The sequence below is a fragment of the Elephas maximus genome, chromosome X, assembly GCF_024166365.1.
Source record: "Elephas maximus indicus isolate mEleMax1 chromosome X, mEleMax1 primary haplotype, whole genome shotgun sequence".
NCBI lineage: Eukaryota > Metazoa > Chordata > Mammalia > Proboscidea > Elephantidae > Elephas > Elephas maximus.
Window position 1 is genome coordinate 21,105,865 of NC_064846.1, and position 19,450 is coordinate 21,125,314.

At 42.6% G+C, this 19,450-nt stretch overlaps 1 protein-coding gene across 4 annotated transcripts in view; it reads right to left on the minus strand.

The window, feature by feature from the left end:
* The window catches only part of LOC126068991 (P2R1A-PPP2R2A-interacting phosphatase regulator 1-like), a 147,030-nt gene that overhangs the window by 78,321 nt on the left and 49,259 nt on the right, over positions 1-19,450 (minus strand). Inside the window, exon 6 of one of the 4 annotated variants that reach the window (XM_049871826.1) lies at positions 12,673-14,730. The exons of the other annotated variants lie outside the window; for them this stretch is intronic. The gene's annotated coding sequence lies outside the window, so the exon portion shown is untranslated. Of the gene's footprint in view, positions 1-12,672; positions 14,731-19,450 lie in introns of those variants that run through there. 4 annotated transcript variants of the gene reach the window in all.

Genomic DNA, 19,450 nt, shown 5'->3' on the forward strand with positions numbered 1-19,450 from the left:
TCACATTGATTTAGACATTTTATTTGGGTTACCTCTGAGGAGTTACAAGTTTCAGCTCCCCTATTTCCTATGGTTGTCTCCTATTCCTGTGAATTAAATCGGAAAAATAAGAACAGTGAAGTAGGTGAGCCAGAAATGTCTTGAGTTTCTTAATCTGCCAAGGAAGTTAGCTCATTTCTTTAACTTTTTGAATAGGCAGCAGTCACATGCCTCAAAGAAAACTATAATATATATTCTTATTTTTCTGCTTTTATATACAAATGGTAACATGTTCTATATACTGTACTATACTGCACCTAGCTTTTCTCAAGCCAGGATCATTTTCTGTGTCATCACAGCTGCATACTATTTTCTTTTATGGCGGTACCATAATTCATTTTGCCAGTTCCCTCCTGACCAACTCCACCAGCAGTGAATCAGAGTACCTGTTCTCCCCCCAGCCTCACCAACCACGTGTTTCGCCAATCTGATAGGTGACAAAGGGTATCTCAGTGTAGTTTTAATTTTGATTTAGCTTATTACAAGTGAGGTTGAGCATCTTTTCATACAGCTATTTATTCCTAGCCTTTTCCTCTTGCCCCTTTTTGGTGGGTGGTTGGTATTTTTGTTATTGGTTTGTAGGAGCTCTTTGTGATATGAGTTGCAAATATTTACTTTCAGTTTATCATTTTTGTTTTGAATTTGCTTATGGTGTTTTTGCCACACAAAATTTATTCTGGGGTGATTGAATTTATGGATCTTTTATGGCTTCTGGATTTTGAATCATGGTTAGAAAACTCCAAGGTTACAAATCATAGCTTTCATATATAGACACAAACACCAGTTACATAAAATGCAAGAGAAGAATCCATTTACAATAGCAAAAAAAAAAAAGTCCAAAACCCTTTATAAGGAAAATATAAAACACTCCCTGGATGACACATAAGTAAATTTGAACAAATGGAAAGATACCCCGATATACTATTGTGTGAAAAAACAACAAAGCATATTCCGCTTCAACAATTTCTACATGTACAATTCAGTGACATTGGTTACATTCCTCAAGTTGTGCCGCCTTTCTTGACAACGTTTTCCTATTTCACCATCTTCAACGTAAACTCACTGCCCCCTAAGCTCATCTATCCTTTTCAGTTGCTGTAGTCAGTTTGATCACATACAGAAAATTCTTCAAACCATAATGCGCAATGCAGACATTCTTTTCTAATTAGGCTAAACTATGTGGTTCGAATATGATTTTAGGGGATAGTTTTGTTTCAAGGTTTAAAGGTTTCATCAGGGTAATAGTTTCAAGGGGTCATAAGGCCTCCATGGCTCCAGAAAGTCTGGATTCCATGAGAATTTGAAATTCTGTTCCGCATTTTCCTCATTTCATCAAGATTCTTCTGTACAACCCTTGATCTAAATATTCAGTAACCGTAGTGAGGCACCATCCAGTTCTGGTCTCCTGTCAAAGGAGGCAGTTGTTCATGGAGGCGACTAGATACATTCTCCATTTCCTTCACCGATTCCTGATCCTCCTCCTTCCTCTGGTACTCCCAGCCATTAGAGACCAATTGTACCTTGGATAGCAGAACATAAAGATTTCGTTTTCCCTAAATTATATAAATTGAACATTCTGATAAGACTACCAAGAGATTATGGTATCTTTTTTAGCTAGGCAAGTTGATCATAAAGTTTATATGGAGAAATAGGTATAACCAGGAAGACTCTTAAAAAATAAAGAGTAAAGGAAGAAGTTCTTATAGAACAGTATGGTACTGGCACATGAATAGACAGGCCAATGGAAAAGAACTGGAAGTCCAGAAACAGACAAATACACTCAGGGCTCTTTATACATGATAGATGTGTCATCTCAAAACCGTGGAGAAAAACATACTGGTCAATAAATGGCATGAAAACAGCTGGACAGCCATTGAGAAAAACATGAAGTTGGGTTAATGCATTCTGCCAGGAGAAACTCCAAATGAGTAAAAAAATAAAATAAAATAAATGTAAAAAAATGAAACCATACAAGTACTAGACAAAAACATGGGAGAATTAATTCCCTTTATAATCACGGAGGGAGTTAATTCTTGACGGCTTAGTTGCAATATTTCATATCAAAAACTAAAGTTGTAAGCAATATCTCCCCTTTGCAGTTCTTTTCCTAACCTCCTTGGTGTATAATTTCGCACTTTTATAAAAGGACCAGGGGTGAAAAAAGTTTCCACAGTACAGTCCCAGAATCATAAAACGGTTGGATTTTTACTATTAGATACTATTTAATTCAACTCACTAAAGTCCTCCCCTTTCAAAACCTGCCTCATTTTGACAGGCTGGAATCAACAAGAACTGGGTGCCTGAAAGTGACCATACACTGTGTGTCTACACTGTCTGGATTTACAGTCCAGATTTAAGTGTGTGGTGGGGCAGGGGATGGATGGGAAAGAAAACACACCTCAAACAGCCTGTGACCAAATTCCATGCTGAAGAGTGTGGCACAGACCACAAATGCTGAGGGACAGAGTTTTGTGGGTAGTCAGGGAAGTAGGACTTGAGCTGGCTCTTGAAGGGTGGTCTCAATTCATACACAGAGAGGAGTTGGGTTCACAAGAAAAGGCAAGGATGTGTGCTGCCACAAGGTGGATAGACATCATTATTATTTTGTATTGTAGTAAATATGTAGATAACAAAGTACTTGCCATTCCAACAATCTTCACATATACAGTTCAGTTGTATTAAATATGTTCATCCTGTCATTCAACCATCACCATTCCTGGATTTTTCCATTGCCCTTAACAGAAACTGTGTCCCCTAACACATTTTGTAAAAAATCTATTGTGGCGAAATATACATGACAAAACATTTGCTGTTTCAACCATTTTTATGTGTACGATTCAGTGACATTAATTATGTTCACTATGTTGTGCAATTAGGAAAGCCTGGTGGCGTAGTGGTTAAGTGCTACGGCTGCTAACCAAAAGGCTGGCAGTTCAGATCCACCAGGTGCTCCCTGGAAACTATGGGGCAGTTCTACTGTCCTATAGGGTTGCTATGAGTTGGAATCGACTTGAATGCAATGGGTTTATGGGTATGTTGTGCAACCATCGCCACTATCCATTTCCAATTTTTTTCATCACCCTTAACAGAAGCTCAGTACCCTGAAGAGAGTTACTTTGAAATAATTTCTAGGGATATATTTGAGACTGTGATGTGTGTGCCACTATTTCCTGTCTATTATGAAGTAAACTTTTTACTGCCATTATTAAAGGGGATAAACACAGACTAGTGAGGAAAGAACCAAGCTAAACAGGGAAGGGGCCACAGGCATTACACAGTTTAATCAGGGAAGAGGTAAAAAAGTTGCTGTCACCATGAAAAAAAGGTTCATCCTGAGAGCAGCTAGCAAACAGGACACACAGCAAGAGGCAGGGCAACAGTTGTAATTATCTGGCACTGCAGGTGTTTCTGTCACCTCGAAATCGTTAGGCCAGCGCAATCTTGCCACCCAAGTTCGCTTATAAAGAAGTAGTACAAAATCACCATGCAAAGTTTCAGATTTCTAGAAGGGATTCTGGAAACGAGTTGTCTCCTTGATATTTTCATTCACTCAACCATTAAGTAGAAAGAACACAGCAGCTGCCAAGGAGACACCCATAAGGGTTTCAAGATGAACACAGAAATACACGCCAGGTTTTCAAAACTTTTGCTATTATGAAAGAGACTGAAGATTTTAAGTGGCACCTAAAGCTCTGATGTTTTAAGAGAAGGTGAATAAAAGGAACAATTCAAAATCGATCTAAAGGAACCTGGGGGGAAACTGAGATCAGGGAGCTACATTAGAAGATTCACACAGAGAAGCTAAGCAGAGCCTAGCTTTATTATTCCTACAGCAGAATGTCAAATTAGTGATTATTTCATCAGGAAAATATTTGTTACACCTATAATCTGGAACCGATAAACAACATACCAGAGGAGAACATTACTCTCCAGGATTAAATACCAAACAGAATAACAAAGAGTTGACCCAGCTATGGGGCCATCAGGATGAGGCCTTGTTCAGTTACCACATCAAAGAGCCTTTCAGTCAGCCATAGGCAGAAAAAGGAGGAATAAATTAGGACACTCATTTGGAGAAGCTCTCTATGACTAAGAGGACAAAATAATGCGAATGGGCTAAACTTCAAGCTGGCTGTCCCCTTTATTTTGTTCATTTCGTTTCTCTCTGATTTTCTCATCACTTGGTGAGTCAAAAAATGTTCAGTATATTAACAGAATTTCAAGTTCTCATGGAATCCAGACTTTCTGGATCCATGGAGGCTTGATGAACTCCTGAAACTATTGCCCTGAGATACTCTTAAAATCTTAAGCCACAAATATCCCTTGAAGTCTTCTTAAAACCAAACAATAGTTTAGCATAACTAGAAAAGAATGTCTGCCCTGAGCATTGTGCTCTTTTAAGATCTATCTATACGGGATCACATGGACAACAGCAACTTGAAAATTAGACAGAAAGCTTAGGGTGAAGGGGGTTTATGTTAATGAGGGAGGAACAATTGGGAAAAGGACGGTGAGAATGGCTGCACAACATGAACAATGTAATCAATGTCACTGAATGTACAAACGGTTGAATTGGTGTATGTTCTGCTGTGTATATTCTCAACAACAAAAAATAAAGCAAAAAAAATGTTGTTGTTATGTGCCATCGAGTCGGTTCCGACTCATAGCAACCCTATGCACGACAGAACGAAACACTGCCCAGTCCTGCGCCATCCTTACAATCGTTGTTATGCTTGAGCCCATTGTTGCAGCCACTGTGTCAATCCACCTTGCTGAGGGTCTTCCTCTTTTCCGCTGACCCTGCACTCTGCCAAGCATGATGTCCTCCTCCAGGGACTCATCCCTCCTGACAACATGTCCAAAGTAAGTAAGACGCAGTCTCGCCATCCTTGCTTCTAAGGAGCGTTCTGGTTGTGCTTCTTCCAAGACAGATTTGTTCGTTCTTCTGGCAGTCCATGGTATATTCAATATTCTTCGCCAATACCACAATTCAAAGGCATCAATTCTTCTTTGGTCTTCCTTATTCATTGTCCAGCTTTCACATGCACATGATGCAATTGAAAATACCATGGCTTGGGTCAGGCGCACCTTAGTCTTCAGGGTGACATCTTTGCTGTTCAACACTTTGAAGAGGTCCTTTGCAGCAGATTTGCCCAATGCAATGCGTCTTTTGATTTCTTTACTGCCACTTCCATGGCTGTTGATTGTGGATCCAAGTAACATGAAATCCTTGACAACTTCAATCTTTTCTCCATTTATCATGATGGTGCTCATTGGTCCAGTTGTGAGGGTTTTTGTTTTCTTTATGTTCAGGTGCAATCCATGCTGAAGGCTGCGGTCTTTGATCTTCATTAGTAAGTGCTTCAAGTCCTCTTCACTCTCAGCAAGCAAGGTTGTGTCATCAGCATAACACAGGTTGTTAATGAGTCTTCCTCCAATTCTGATGCGCCGTTCTTCATATAGTCCAGCTTCTCGGATTATTTGCTCAGCATACAGATTGAATAGGTATGGTGAAAGAATACAACCCTGGCGCACACCTTTCCTGACTTTAAACCACCCAGTATCCCCTTGTTCTGTCCGAACAACTGCCTCTTGATCTATGTAAAGGTTCCTCATGAGCACAATTAAGTGTTCTGGAATTCCCATTCTTCGCAATGTTATCCATAATTTGTTATGATCCACACAGCTGAATGCCTTTGCATGGTCAATAAAACACAGGTAAACATCCTTCTGGTATTCTCTGCTTTCAGCCAGGATCCATCTGACATCAGCAATGCTATCCCTGGTTCCATGTCCTCTTCTGAAACCGGCCTGAATTTCTGGCAGTTCCCTGTCGTTATACCGCTGCAGCCCTTTTTGAATGATCTTCAGCAAAATTTTGCTTGCGTGTGATATTAATGATATTGTTCTATAATTTCCACATTCGGATGGATCACCTTTCTTGGGAATAGGCATAAATATGGATCTCTTCCAGTCAGTTGGCCAGGAAGCTGTCTTCCATATTTCTTGGCATAGACGAGTGAGCACCTCCAGTGCTGCATCTGTTTGTTGAAACATCTCAGTTGATATTCCATCATTTCCTGGAGCCTTGTTTTTCCCAAATGCCTTCAGAGCAGCTTGGACTTCTTCCTTCAGTACCATCAGTTCCTGATCATATGCTACCTCTTGAAATGGTTGAACATCGACTAATTCTTTTTGGTATAATGACTGTGTATTCCTTCCATATTCTTTTGATGTTTCCTGCATCATTTAATATTTTTCCCATAGAGTCCTTCACTATTGCAACTCGAGGCTTGAATTTTTTCTTCAGTTCTTTCAGCTTGAGAAACGCTGAGCTTGTTCTTCCCTTTTGGTTTTCCGTCTCCAGCTCTTTGCACATGTCATTACTTTACTTTGTCTTCTCGAGAGGCCCTTTGAAATCTTCTGTTCAGTTTTTTTACTTCATCAATTCTTTCTTTTGCTTTAGCTGCTCGAAGTTCGAGAGCAAGTTTCAGAGTGTCCTCTGACATCCGTCTTGGTCTTTTCTTTCTTTCCTGTCTTTTCAATGACTTCTTGCTTTTTTCATGGATGATGTCCTTCACGTCATTCCACAACTCATCTGGCTTTCAGTCACTAATATTCAATGTGTCAAATCTATTCTTCAGATGGTCTCTAAATTCAGGTGGTATTACTCAAGGTCATATTCTGGCTCTTGTGGATGTTCAGCAAATTAAAGTGACACCTCCCCTGAGCTATGTCAGCTTCACCACCGAATAAACAACTGGGCCCAGCTCAGGGAAGATGATGATGGGGATTGTCCAGCGCTTACTAAGTGTAGTTTCCAATTAGCAGAGTGCCTGCTTTGTGAATTACTGACGTAATGAACACACAGCTGCGCAGTGCAGGATGTGATCCAGGTAGGCAGGGAAAGGCCTGATTCAACAGAGTGTAAAGAATAAATGAAATGATCTCATAAGGATGGAGGCTGATTTTGGTCCTCCGAGGAAGAAGAGAACAATGCAAAATCTACCTTGACAACGTGAAGTGTGTGCTGTGCTGGTGTGAAGGACAAACATGGGCTGACCCCTGGGATGAGTGGCAAGATGTAAATGTGGTACACATGCGGATGCTACGTAAAGACAGACACACATGAAACCCCACAGGAAATTACTTTGGTATGCTCATAACTCACGGGAGGCAAAGTTAAGGAATGAATTTATTTGGTGAATTTAAGTGAAACCAATCCCTCTTCTAGTGCACATATTTTTTGGATGGAATCACACAACTAGGTAACCTGTATCCTGGGTTCTTCTCAGACTGTTAGGGAACAAGTGATTTCTGTTCACTGGTGGTTTTTCTTAAACTTTAATAGTGTATTACGGAAATTTTTGAACATGTACAAAAGTAGACAGAATAATGAACTCCTTCCATGTACCTACCACCTGACTCAAAGGTTGGAGGTTCAAACCTGCCCAGAAGCACCTCAGAAGAAAGGCCTGGTGATCTACTTGCAAAAGGTAAACAGCTTGAACACCACACGGAGTGCAGTTTTACCCTGCAACACATGGGGTGGCCGTGAGATGGGATGAAATCAAGAGTAATGGGTTTTTGTGTGTGTGTGGTTATGGGAACATAGCTATTGCAGGCTGGTAGTACTTTCGTGGGAAGAGAGTTTCTTCTCAGTAATTTTTTAACAAGTGATTGAGTGACCATGTATGAAGAACTAAGTGTGCTAAGCACTTTGCAAATATCTAAGCCTTTGCTACACAAAGAGTGGTCTGTGGATCAGCAGCACCAGCATCTCCTGGGAGCAAGTGGGCAATGAAGAACCCCACAGCCTGCCCCCAACCCAAAAACCAAACCAGTTGCCGTCGAGTTGACTTAGACTCATGGTGACCCCTGTGTGTGCAGAGTAGAACTGCTCCATAGGGTTTTCAAGGCTGTGACATTTTGGAAACACATCGCCAGGCCTTGCTCCTGAGGTGCCTCTGCGTGGATTTGAACAGCCAAACTTTCAATTAGTTATCTAGTACTTCACCATTTGTGCCACCCAGGGACTCCTTAGGGGCCTGTTATTTGACTTCAATGGATCCAGAACCAAACTGCCTTTCTGCTCAGTATTATCAGGGGTCATATACTTAACTTCCTAGGGAGCACACTTCCTGTTTATCTCATCATTTCCCAACCTCTGATTTCCTAGTCCCCACAACTACAATGCTGGTTGTTGTTGTTGTTCATTGCCATTGAGTCGATGTCAACTCATGGCGACCCCATACGTGCAGAGTAGAACTGCTCCATGGGGTTTTCAAGGCTGTGACCTTTTGGAAGTAGATCGGCAGGCCTATCTTCCAAGGCTCCACTGGGTGGGTTTGAACTGCCAACTTTTCGGTTAGTAGCTGAGCACTTAACCATTTGTGCCACCGAGGGACCCCTGAATCAGGATTTGCCAGTTTAACCAAATCCCCAGATGATGTGTATATGCATTAAAAGTTAATAAGCAATAAAAAAAAGGATGTTCGATCAATTGTGTACCTCTGGTACTTTAGCTGGCATCATTCAGCGTTTTTTGTAAACATTAAAATGGATGGAACTCATTAAAAAAAAAAACGTGGAGAAGTGCCACACCTCTGGGGTCTTTTTTTTTTTTTTTAAATAATTTTTATTGCGCTTTAAGTGAAAGTTTACAAATCAAGTCAGTCTCTCACCCAAAAACCCATATACACCTTGCTACACACTCCCAATTACTCTCCCCCTAATGAGACAGCCCACTCTCTCCCTTGACTCTCTCTTTTTGTGTCCTTTTCGCCAGCTTCTAACCCCCTCCACCCTCCCATCTCCCCTCCAGGCAGGAGATGCCAACATAGTCTCATGTTCACCTGATCCAAGAAGCACACTCCTCACCAGCATCCCTCTCCAACCCGTTGTCCAGTCCAATCCATGTCTGAAGAGTTGGCTTTGGGAATAGTTCCTGTCCTGGGCCAACAGAAGGTCTGGGGGCCATGACCAGCAGGGTCCTTCTAGTCTCAGTTACACCATTAAGTCTGGTATTTTTATGAGAATTTGGGGTTTGCATCCCACTGCTCTTCTGCTCCCTCAGGGGTTCTCTGTTGTGTTCCATGTCAGGGCAGGCATCAGTTGTAGCTGGGCACCATCTAGTTCTTCTGGTCTCAGGCTAATGTAGTCTCTGGTTTCATGTGGCCCTTTCTGTCTCTTGGGCTCGTAATCACCTTGTGTCCTTGGTGTTCTTCATTCTCCTTTGATCCAGGTGGGTTGAGACTCACTGATGCATCTTAGATGGCTGTTTGCTAGCATTTAAGACCCCAGACACAAGGTAATTATGAGCCCAAGAGACAGAAGGGGCCACATAAACCAGAGACTACATCATCCTGAGACCAGAAGAACTAGATGGTGCCCAGCTACAACCAATGACTGCCCTTACAGGGAACACAACAGAGAACCCCTGAGGGAGCAGGAGAGCAGTGGGATGCAGACTCCAAATTCTTATAAAAAGACCAGACTTAATGGTCTGACTGAGACTAGAAGGATCCCAGAGGTCATGGTCCCCAGACCTTCTGTTAGCCCAAGATAGGAACCATTCCCAAAGCCAACTCTTCAGACACAGTTTGGACTGGACTATGGGATAGGAAATGATACTGGTGAGGAGTGAGCTTCTCGGATCCAGTAGGCATATGAGACTATGTGGGCAGCTCCTGTCTACAGAAGAGATGAAAGGGCAGAGGGGATCAGAAGCTGGCCGAATGGACACGAAAATATAGAGTGGAGGGAAGCAGTGTGCTGTCTCATTAGAGGGAAAGCAACTAGGAGTATAGAGCAAGGTGTATATAAGGTTTTGTATGAGAGACTGACTTGGTTTGTAAAGTTTCACTCAAAGCACAAAAAAAATTATTTAAAAAAAGTCCCACACTTTGCCTTGTAATCTATCGTGCTAGCATTCTGGCAACAGCACCACGATGCTGGTATTATCATGCCCAATTTACAGGTGAGATAACTTAAGCTCAGAGAGATGATTTGGCTTTTCCAAGATCTCACAGTTAATAAACTTAGGCCTGTCTGGTTTCAGAGTCTATGATTTTACTCCATATAGCACGCTGCCTCCCAGCTAGGGAGTTCACTTTTTGGGCATGCACTCGGCTGCTAACCGAAAGGTTGGTAGTTGGAACCCACCAGCTACTCCATAGGAGAAAGATGTGGTAGCCTGCTTCCGTAAAGATTACAGCCTTGGAAACCCTATGGGAGAGTTCGTTCTGCTCTGTCCTACAGGGTCGCTATGAGTCGGAATCGACTCAAAGGTAATGGGTTAGTAAACAAAAAAAAACCGAAATGGTATGTGTCTACATGACACAAAAACAATCAGTCAACTCAGCAACAGCAACAGAAAACCAAACTGCTGACCATCATGCGAGCAATCGCTTGCTCCCCTGGAAGACTTTTTTTCACTTTACAACCAGTTATGGCACCACGTACAGCTAAGTATTTTCAAGTGGTCAGCAAACAAACCAACCCACTTGGAGCAATGATCAAAGTAACTCCCTCTTGACAGTGCCTGCTGATCCAAACATGAACTGAATTACAAATCACAAGTTCTCCCAGAAAAATGGCAAGATTTACCATAGGCCCAAATAACCAGTAAACACATTTAAAAAACCAGTTAGAAAAAAAGAAAATCAGCTACACCAGTTTGAAAGGAAGGGTAGGTAGCTGACTGACTGCTATTTCACTTCCCAACCAGTTGGGCTGCCTTAGCCTGCAGCTCCGCATGGCTGTTGAATTGCTTACACCAAGAGTTGTTGTTGTTGTGTGCCATCGAGTTTATTCTAACTCACAGCGATTCCAAGTGACATAGTAGAACTGCCCCACAGGGTTTTCGATGCTGTAATCTTTTTTTTTTCTTTATTAATTTTTTAAAATTGAACTTTAGATGAAGGTTTACAGAACTAGTTTTTCATCAGTTAGTACACACATTGTTGTGTGACATTGGTTAACAACCCCATGACATGTGAACACTCTCCCTTCTCAACCCTGGGTTCCCTATTACCAGCTGTCCCGTTCCTTCCTACTTTCCAGTCCCCGCCCCAGGGCTGGTACACCCCTTTAGTCTTGTTTTGTTCCATGGGCCTGTTCAATCTTTGGCTGAAGGGTGAACCTCAGGAGTGGCCTCATTACTGAACTGAAAGGGTGTCCGGGAGCCAAACTCTCAGGGTTTCTCCAGTCTCTGTCAGGCCAGCAAGTCTGATCTTTCTTTCTGAGTTAGAATTTTGTTCTACATTTTTCTCCAGCTCTGTCAGGGACCCTCTATTGTGATCCCTGTCAGAGCAGTTAGTGGTGGTAGCCGGACACCATCTAGCTGTACTGGACTCAGTCTCGTGGAGGCCGTGGTAGATGTGGTCCATTAGTCCTTTGGCCTAATCTCTCCCTTGTGTCTTTAGTTTTCTTCATTCTTCCTTGCTCCTGAAAGGGTGAGACCAGTGGAGTATCCTAGATGGCCGCTCACAAGATTTTAAGACCCCAGATGCTGCTCGCCAAAGTAGAATGCAAAACATTTTCTTTATAAACTCTGTTATGCCAATTGAGCTAGATGTTCCCTGAGACTATGGTCCCCACATAGGCTGTAATCTTTATGGAAGCAGATCAACAGGTCTTTTTCCCGAGGAGCCACTGGATGGGTTCTAACTGCCTATCTTTGGTTAGCAGCTGAGTGCTTAACTGTTGTGCCACCAGGGTTCCTTTTACGGAGTCTTAAATGCCTGAGCATGGAGCCTTGGTGGCACAGTGGTTAAGAGCTCAGGCTGCTACCCCAAATGTTGGCAGTTTAAATCTACCAGCTGTTCCATGGAAACCCTATGGGGTAGTTCTACTCTGTCCTACAGGGTTGCTACGATTCCAACAGCAATGGGTTTGGGTTTTTTTTTTTTTTTTGAAATGCCTGAGCACTGCTGGGCGAGGCAGTTGGCCCTTTTTGTTTTCTGGCTAGCTTTTTTGAAAGGAATATTACAGAAAAGGTAAAAAAAAAAAAGCATAATTCCTGGAGCACACCCCCAGTTTAGCAGAAACTCATTAGATCTCAGAAACTTCTCCCCTGTAATCCTGGGCCAAGATGAAGACATTTCCCTCTCGTTCTCTGCCCTAATGACTCTAGGGACCTGCATTAGCAGATCAACGTGGCTACTTGGTTTTGCACTGAGATGATTTGATGAATAATTAGCCTCCGGCTGGAACCTGATAAAGTTCTCAGCTCAGAACCCAAGGGATCTGGCTCAGGGCAATTTGCACGCACACATATGTGCGCGTGCGACCACACACGCATGCACACACACGCACACGCACGCACACACAAAAGAAGAGGTGGAAGAGGCACGTACACCGGCCTGCTGACGTGGGTTAGGATTAACTCTACTTTACAACCACATGACCCAGACACAACTTGCTGTTGTGAAACAGCCATACTACTGAAAAGAGTGGACCTAGTGTTGGCTCAACAAAGTCAATTTTCTTTGTGCATGAACCCAGGTCCTTAGTGCATCTCCTCTGCCATGTGGGTAACTAGATCACTTTATCCCATCTGCTAAAGGACTGAATAATATTTTATGGCCAACCTCACCCTCATGCTAAAAAATTATAATGAACAATGCTAAGAATTGAGTCAAATAGACCAAAAGGAAAAAAACAAACAAAAAAAACCACCTAAGGGAAAATAGATAAGAGGTTAAAGGTTATTTTAAGAATGTTCCTCTAAACACTGAAGAACATTTTCAAAGCAGAATTTTTTTAAAAAAATGTACTCATTGTACCTTCCCACGAAAGCTTTCACAAAGAAGATTTTTCTAAGCTCTCTTTGTATCTAAATGACTACCTTTGTAAGGTTAGCCACCAGTTGCCACGGAATTGACTCCTTGGCAGCTGGTTTGAGTATTTTTAGTGGGTCTGAGTCAAGATTTGTGTGTGTGCCACTGTCCGGTTGAGTACTCTTTGTGAAGTAAAGAGCAAGTTAGGTTCCTGCTGAGTGGAACTAAGATGTCAGAAGAGACTGGGAAGGGGACGGGGATCCAAATTAATCCTAGGTTTTTTTTTTTATGGAATACCCATGGATGCTTCTAGTCTAGGAGCTTCACCTACTAGCCCCTTTCAGTTTTAGCATAACTTTGATTCATTATTTTCTGATGTTACCAAGATGAGTGGTAGAGTGCCCTCTCTTTCCCATAATGGAGTCCTGGGGAGTTGGCCTGCTGGACGGGTTCTCTCATGAAAGGCCCTAGTAGATATCTTGACTTCAGTCAGCCCAGAACATAAATTACACCAGTGAATCATCTCAATTTGAAAGGCTCCAAATGCTACAGGTCAGACTAATCTATAGTTAAGGGATTTCTGGAATTCTCTGTGAGCCTTCCAGGCTCCCTGTATCTCATTCCTCTCACTAGGTAAAAGGAACAGAAAAAAAAAAAAAAGATTACTTCAGTTTGGGACAGGACAGTAGGTGAGAGGACATTTTGGATCACATAATGGAAAAGTAAGAGTTTTGCTAATTATTGAATAAGCTTATGGAAGGAAACTATGTTCACATTCCAAATATTTAAAACAAATACCTCAACACTCCTAAAATCCTGGCGAAGGTTCTGGCTTGTGTGTGGTAGGGGCTGGATGCAGGGGCGGATTAACCAGTAAGTAAGGTGCTCACGGGCTTACTTGTGTTTATTTACTAATCTGCAGTGCACAATTTCACATGGGTTTCACCACATTGTTATTGGGTCATCTGTCCCTGAGGGTTGTAGAGGGAATTGGGGCACGAAAGACAGGGCTGGAGGGACCACTCCTTCGAGCTTGAAATTCTGTGAAAACTACAGGTGCCAATCTGTTTTCTTCAGGAAACTGCATGTTTTAAAGAACAAAATTATAGAGGTGGAGAACAAATGAGTAGTTAGCAAGGGTTAGGGATGGGGAATACAGCCCTGGTGGCGCAGTGGTTAGGTGCTTGGCTGCTAAACGAAAGGTCAGCTGTCCGGACCTACAAGCTGCTCCTTGGGAGAAAGATATAGCAGTCTGCTTCTATAAAGATCACAACCTTGGAAACCCTATGCAGCAGTTCTCCTCTGTCCTACAGGGTTGCCATGAGTCAGAATCCACTCAACAGCAGGGGGTTTGGTTTGGTTTTGGTTAGGAAAGGGGGGAGGGTCAGGTATGACTAGAAAGGGGCAGCCTAAGGGAGATCTTTTGTGGTGATGGAATAGTTCTGTATCTTGATTGCAGTGGTGGTTCCTTGAATCTGCACATGTAATAAAATGGCATAGAACGATACACATACATTGTTTCAATGTCAAGTTCCTGGTTTTTATATAGTGCTCTTGTATTATATTGTACTGTTGCTCAAAAATAGCAATGATTCTGAAGATAGTGCAGGACCAGACAGTGTTTCATTCTGTTGTACATAGGGTCACTATGAGTCGGAACCTGCAGCCACACGCACATACATGCATATACCATAACTCCTTGGCTCTTGAGAAGTGGAACTACATACAGGCTTAGGAATAAACTTACCTTTCCATCTTAATTTCTCCACTAGGAAAAAAAAGTCAGATAATGCGTGTGTCATTCTCCTATTTTAATCTACAGGTGTGATGTTTCAAATGGAGCTGTTACGGTAGAAATGCTCTGAGCAGACTGGGAAGATTTTATATCTGACAAAGCCAACTCTTCTCCCTGCCAGGGAAAAAAAAGCAGGAACATTTAAATTTCTTTCATCCCCTGGGAATGGGAACATAAGGGTAAGAAGTGGGGAGAGGGCAGGCCAGGAGGATGTGGGTCCTGTGGTTCTTAAGTCAGAGGCACCAGGACAAATACTAATCGGCTGTGAAGAGAAACGAAGTCCTGGTACATGTCACAACATGGATGAACACTGAAAGCACCATGCTGAGCAAATTAGGTCAGTCACAAAAGGACAAATACTGTATGAGCCTACTTATATGAAAGAAGTAAATATATAGTAACAAAAGATTATTAGTGGTTACTAGGGGTAAAAGAGAGGTGTGAGAAAAAAAGAGAGGAGAAAAGGGAAATTTTTTTGCTTCAGGGGCACTGAGTTTATGCCCATGGTAGTGGGATGATTTGGAAAAGGACAGCGAGAACGCTTGCACAACATGAAGAATGTAATTAACGTCACTGAATTGTACATGTAGAAATGGTTGAACTGGGGAATATTTTGTTGTGTATATTTTCACCACAATAATAATAATAATAATAAAGATTGCTAAGTGAGTCCAATGTTTAACTCACATGAAAATATCTCTAATGGTAGAATTTCAGTCCTTGTGACACCTTGGTATTAGAAGTCAATTTTAAGATCCCTAAAGAGTTTTTTAAAGAGTCCTGGAAAGCCTTGGTGGCTCGATGGTTAAGAGCTCGGCTGCTAACCAAAAGGTCAGCAGTTCAAATCCACCAGGCACTCCTTGGAAACCCTATGGGACAGTTCTACTCTGCCCTTAGGGTCACTATGTGTTGGAATTGACTTGACCGCCATGGGTTTGGTTTGGTTTGGTTTTTGGAAGGAGCCCTAGTGGCACAATAGTTAAGTGCTCGGCTAATTGAGAGGTTGGTGGTTCGAATCCACCAGTTGCTCCACGGGAGAAAAGACCTAGTGATCTGCTCCTGTAAAGATTATAGCCGAGGAAACCCTATGGGGCAGTTCTACTGTGTCACATGGGGTTGCTATCAGTCCAAATCGACTTGACAGCACCCACTGCACATGTAAAAATGGTTAAAATGAAAAAAAATTTTGTTATATATATTTTACCATAATAACATTTTTAAAGAGAAAAAAAAAAAGGCACCAGGCTACCACACAAAGCCAGAGGCTCCTCTCAGCTCAGAGGGAGCTGTGCTTTGGGGATTGAAAAACATGGAGAAATGGCCTCAGGAAGTCAAGCACTTGGAAAAATAACAATTAAGCAAGCCTAAGAGTTGAATCTACAAATCTAAACCAGCTTCCCCTCCCAGAAAAGGGGAGACAAAGCCTGAGCCCTCCAGGGGGAACAGGTGGTTGTACTGGACAGGTCATAAAGGGAGGTGGAATGGAAGCACCTGCCCCAGGCTGTCAGCTTCCTGACATACTCTATCTCCTAGAGGCCCCATCGTGGACTTCGGAGATTCCATTCATCTCTTTGAAACTTCCTCATACATTTGGCCTAAACAACCTAGCGCTTGACTAGAAGTTATCTCAAACGATTCTCCAGTTTGGAGTTGGTGGGATCTGGGTTCAAATCCTCGTCCTACCATTACTAGCTATGTGATCTTGGGCAAGCAGTCTTCACCTCTCTGTCTCTCCTCATTTGTTCATCATTTGTAAATGGTGCTAATATCTGACTCACAGGGTTTGTTAAGTGTCTGGCACCAAACTCGTGCTCAGGGAAACAGTAGCCTTCACCTTCCTCTGCTAATTGTTTCCCACGTGGCTGGCACATTCCTTACTAGATCAGAAGCTCCTTGAGATAGCTTCCTTCTCCTCCAGTGCCTAGCTGAGGGAAACCCTGGCGGTGTAGTGGTTAAGTGCTGTGTTTGCTAACCAAGAGGTCAGCAGTTTAAATCCATCAGTGACTCCCTGGAAACCACATGGGGCAGTTCTACTCTGTGCTATAGGATCGCTATGAGTTGGATTCAACTCGATGGCAATTGTTTTTTTTTTTGGCCTAGCAGAGGGGTGGGCATATAGCAGGTCGTTAATGAGTCCTGTTGGCCAGGAGAAATGGAGTGCCTGCTGGCTTTCCTGGCTGCTTCAGTCATGCTGATGGAGACCCAGAAATGGGCATAAGTGAGCATCAACATTCCATTTCAAATACATGAAGGTAACATGGTGAATTCTTTAGTTCCTTGATCCACTGTTATAACAAAACTCTTCATGCAATGAGGCCTGCCTTTGGTGGCAGCTCAAGTAAAATTGGAAATCAGTGGTTTAAGTATCTCGATGAAATGGTTTCTTGATCAGTTTATCAGGTGTTTGTTGCTGTTAATTGTTGTGGGGTCGATTCCAACTCATTGCAACACCATGTGTGCAGAGTAGAACTGCTCCAAAGAGTTTTTAAAGCTGTGACCTTTTGGAAGCAGATTGCCAAGCCTGTCTTCCGAGGTGCCTGTGGGTGGGTTTAAACTGCTAACCTTTCAGTTTTAGAAGTCAAGTGCTTAACCATTTTCATTAGGAGTAGAGCAGAGAAATATCCATTACAGACTGATGTGCTTATTGCCACAGAATTTAAGGGGTTATAAAATCTAGCAAGAGAATCTGAAATTGACCCAGTCACATTCTGCTCCAGTCATTGTCTTGGACCTAGACCTCAGTCTACAGCTATCGGTGAGGTAAAGTGGAAACAGTAATGCATCAGGAAATGAAGACTAGAGCTCATTCAGCCAACAAATATATACTGAGTGCCTACAAGGGGCCAGGCTCTGTGCATCACCAACATGATCCTGCCCTTCATAGAATTTGCTACGCCAGTAGCTGTGTGACCTGTGGGAAGTCACTTCACCTCTCTGGGTCTCATGCTTCCCATCTGTCAAATGGTGACAAATATATTTCTCTCCGAGGGTAATTTTGAGAGTTACATGAGGGGATGCAAGGATGAGAGCTTTGCAGACTCTGACTGTTCACTATTACTGCCCTCTATGTAATAGGGTCGCTATGAGTTGGAACCGACTGGACAGCACCTAACAACAACAACAATGTAATAATTACATGAATAGCTGGTGATCATTTGAGAAGTAAGTCCAAAGTCCATTTCAAGGGGGCTGAGCTGGTTTTGCCTACCTTTTTTCCTTTCCTTCCATGTTGGCAAGCCAACCAAGAGCAGAACAAGCGGGAGGGATAGAGGCCTGCTACTGGGCTGCAGCATTCTAGGGAACAGTATTCCACTTGGTGTTCTCAAAATGGGTTTGACTCCAGACACGTCCCCACACAGGAATAGCTCCGCTGCGCACTTCTCTCTGCCCTCCGTGTAGTCATGGTGCTCTTTCCTTTTCTGTGCATGAAGCCGCATGAAAATGATGACTGGATCCAAGCACCTAAAAATGTGGGTCTCCACATTGGCTCAAGATCTTGTGCAGAATACTAATCCTGTTCGTGTTTTGCAAATACGTTAAAATGGAATGTGTCGTCCCCGCCCCCGCCCCTTATCTTCTCTATTCTCAAGTTTGATGGAAAATAGCAAGGGCAGGCAGGCATGGGGTCCACAGGCATGGGGCCTACTGAGCAAACAGCTGCTGCTGCTAGCCCTCAACATGGAGACTATCTTGGGAAAGCCACTGAGTCCATTTTGGGCTTGAAAAGGGCCAGGGATGCTTTCGGAGGAGAACTGACCTCATCTAAGCTTTCCAAGTGCTGCAAAATACCACTGAGCTTTAGAGCCAACCTGCCAGCACTCTTGACGCCAAACAGAGGTTGCTGTCCTAGCAAAGGAGGCATTCAGACATCTACCTACCCCTTCTGTAGGACAACAGGTGATTCATTTAATCAATGTAAATGTCCTATTTTGAGATTCACCCATCTGGCAACCACCATAGTAATAACTGAATCAGGCAAGAGTCATCGATGGAGCCTAAAACTAGTGGGTGAAAGTTTGATGCCAAACGCAATATCTACACAGTCTTAAATTATTCCCTCATACATGAGTTATTAAGTACAAAAGGAAAAATAGTATCTTTACAGTGGAAAAGCTTGGCAGACACCACCTTAACCAAGTGATCAAGGTAAACATCAACAATCACCATCATGTGCCTTTTTATGTTTTACAAAAAAAATCCAAACCCATTGCTGTCAAGTTGATTCCAATTCATAACAACCCTATTGGACAGAGTAGAACTGCTCCAAAGGGTTTCCAGAGAGTGGCTGGTGGGTTTGAACTGCCGACTTTTCAGCTTGCAGCTGAGCACTATACTGCACCACCAGGGCTCCTCCATTAGCCATTAAAACAAAAACCAAACCTGCTGCTGTCCAGTTGATTCTGACTCATAACAACTCGATAGGACAGAGTAGAACCGCTGCATAGGTTTCCAAGGCTATAATTTTTACAGAAATAGACTGCTACATCTTTCTCTTATGGAGCAGCTGGTAGATTTGAACTGCTGACATTTTGGTTAGCAGCTGAGCACTAAACCACTGCACCACCAGGGCTCCTTTTCCATAAATCATGAGGACACATCAAACAAACCCAAACTGAGGGCCATTCTACAAAATAACTGCCCTGTACCCTTCCAAAATGTCGATGTCATGAGAGACAAGGAAAGGTTGAGGACTGTTCCAGATTTAAGGAGACTTAAGAGACATGAAAACTAAATACAATGCGTGATCCTAGACTTGATCATAGACTGGAAAAATCACAGCTATAAAGAACCTTATTGGGACAATTCATGAATTTTGAATATAAATTGTAGATTA